Source organism: Octopus bimaculoides, chromosome 18 (genome assembly GCF_001194135.2).
Source record: "Octopus bimaculoides isolate UCB-OBI-ISO-001 chromosome 18, ASM119413v2, whole genome shotgun sequence".
NCBI classification, from domain to species: domain Eukaryota; kingdom Metazoa; phylum Mollusca; class Cephalopoda; order Octopoda; family Octopodidae; genus Octopus; species Octopus bimaculoides.
The window spans coordinates 18,165,378-18,168,169 of NC_068998.1; the positions used below are offsets into that span (position 1 = coordinate 18,165,378).

Below are 2,792 nucleotides of genomic sequence, written 5' to 3' on the forward strand. Positions count from 1 at the left end.
ATATATATATATATATATAAAGTTCTTTATAACTGCATTCAGTTTCATCAAGTGTTGGACACGCATTCATATATGTGTATATATATTTATACATTTGCATACATTTGCATACATAGTATATTACAAATAAGAAGATAAGAAAGAGTTGATTACATCTTTCATGACCAGTTACAATCGTCTCTGTACCAACCTTGTTTTCAACCCCAGTTCATGCAAAAGTTTCATTTGCAATTTTGCAATTAAGAATGTCATTTCTTCAGACCTACATCAAAGTTACGTTCTTACATTGCGTGTCTGCCAATTATTGAGTTATGTTTGTATCTTAGTATATCTATCCTCGCTTATCATGAGTGTTTGGTTATAAAAAATTTTTTTTAACAAAACCGTAGGGACCCTTATTCCATAAGACAACTAATTCTTTCTACTATAGGCACAAGGCCTGAAATTTTTGTGGGAAGGAATAAGTCGATTGCATCTGGTACTTATTTCATCAACCCCAAAAGGATGAAAGGCAAAGTCGACCTCGGCGGAATTTGAACTCAGATCGTAAGGACAGACGAAATGCCGCTAAGCATTTTGCCCGGCGTGCTAACGATTCTGCCAGCGCGCCACCTTATCAGTCAATTAATGATAGAGACAGGATCTTCGAGAGAAATTTTGCACGGCAGACCAAAACTGTTTCTCCGTCCCAGTGATGGTTGTGATGAGGGTGGACGTCTTTCAAAATTCAAGTGCGCTTGGAAATTTTAGCTGAGAGAAGGGCCTACCGTCAGTTACGCATGGACTCTCTCCATGGCTCTCCGAGCTCTGGGTCCGATATACCCACTATCTCGCCCACTACTTGCATAGGCTTGTAGAGAGAGAGAGAGAGAGAGAGAGAGAGATGGAGTTAAAGCGAGTAACGTTGTACTTACAGCTGTCGTTGGGGATGATGATGATGATGATGATGATGAAAGTTGTAGTGGTCGTAGGTATGGCGGATAGGAAGTGCGTGGGTGGGGCTGGGGTTAGAAATTGGAATGGCGCTAATGGCGTTAGCGATCGTAATAGTTGTGGCAGTAGCAGCCAAGTTACGTGATACAAAACCCTCTTCTAACTTTTAGCAAACAGCATATTTTTGTTTGTTTTTTGGTTTATTTTTAACGCTTGTGTGTGTGTGTGTGTGTGTGTGTGTGTGTGTGATTCGGTAAAGACACAGTTTAAATATATGCGAGTTCATAGAGTCCATTAGTGATGGTGGCATTCAAATATTTAGCTTACGTTCGTGATATTTCTAAAACTTATTCTTAAATTCGACATCAGGTGTTGTCTTTGGTTCTGCTTCCTGCAACCGAAAGGGTAATCTATAAAAATAGTCGCACTTCCTTTGTGTGCACGTGTGTGTGTCCGTGTCCGTGCGTGTGTGTGTATACATATATGCAAATGTATATACGTACGTATATATGTATGTGTGTGTGCGTGTATGTGTGTATGTATGTATGTATGTATGTATGCATGCTTGTTTGTTTGTATGTATGTATATCCGAAAGACCAAATGAAAACATCATGTACTTTAAATAGACGTGTAAAATGATTTAACGACAAATCATGCTCAGTGGGGCATCCGTTGTTTGACATCCACACATTCCAAATATTTGCCTCGTTCTTATCCAACCCGCATACCTACCAATCTACCTTTCTTATTTCTTTATTGTCCACAAGGGGCTAAACATAGAGGGGACGAACAAGGACAGACAAAGAGATTAAGTCGATTACATCGACCCCAGTGCATAACTTGTACTTAATTTATTGACCCCGAAAGGATGAAAGGCAAAGTCGACCTCGGCGGAGTTTGAACTCAGAACGTAACGGCAGACGAAATACCGGTAAATCTTTCGCCCGGCGTGCTAACGTTTCTGCCAGCTCGCCGCCTTCGATTTACCTATCTATTTACCTATCAACCTATCAAACTACACACCTACATTCCTACCTACCCACCTGCCTATACGAACCAACGGGGAGACCTGCCCCAGCTCGGCAGTTCGACATAGAATGCATTTGTTCACTAAAGTCCACAACAACAACAGCAAGTAAAACCGGAACAACAACAACATCAACAACATCTGCAACAGCAACTAGAGTGTATAGATGAAAACGAATGCCAACGTGTGTGTGTGTGTTTTGCCTTTTATCTTTTACTTGTTTCAGTCATAAGACCGCAGCAAGGCTGGAACATCACCAAGAATTTTAGTCGAACCTCAGTACTTTTTTTAAGCCTAGTATTTATTCTATCGGTCTCTTTTGCCGCACCGCTAAATTATGGGAACATAAACACACCAACACCGATTGTAAAGTGGTGTGGGAGGGGAAACAAACACACACAAACATACATACATACATACATACATACATACATACACATAACATACATACACATAACATACATATATACATACATACATACATACATACACATAACATACATACATACATACATACATACATACATACATACATACATAAATACATACATACATAGTTCGAATTTACAGAAAACAAAAGACGAAGACAGGTGAAAGAACAACAAGCAGGTGTATTAGTTTGACGCTCAGAAAGAACGGAAAAGTATTTGACGTTTCGAACCTACGCTCTTCGACAAAAAGGATTGAGAGGGGGGAAAAAGGAATGCGAAGGAACAAAACAGAGAGAGAGAGAGGGAGAGAGAAAGAAAGAGAGAGAGAGAGAGAGAGAGAGAGAGAGAGAAATGTGTAAGGATTAACGGTTCAACATGATGAAATGACCAGAAGAAACGC

The 2,792-nt window shown here is 39.9% G+C and overlaps 1 protein-coding gene across 1 annotated transcript in view; it reads left to right on the forward strand.

Annotated features, from left to right (window-relative positions):
- LOC106871237 (uncharacterized) overlaps positions 1 to 2,792 on the forward strand; it is a 23,021-nt gene that overhangs the window by 7,559 nt on the left and 12,670 nt on the right. The gene's annotated exons all lie outside the window — the stretch shown is intronic.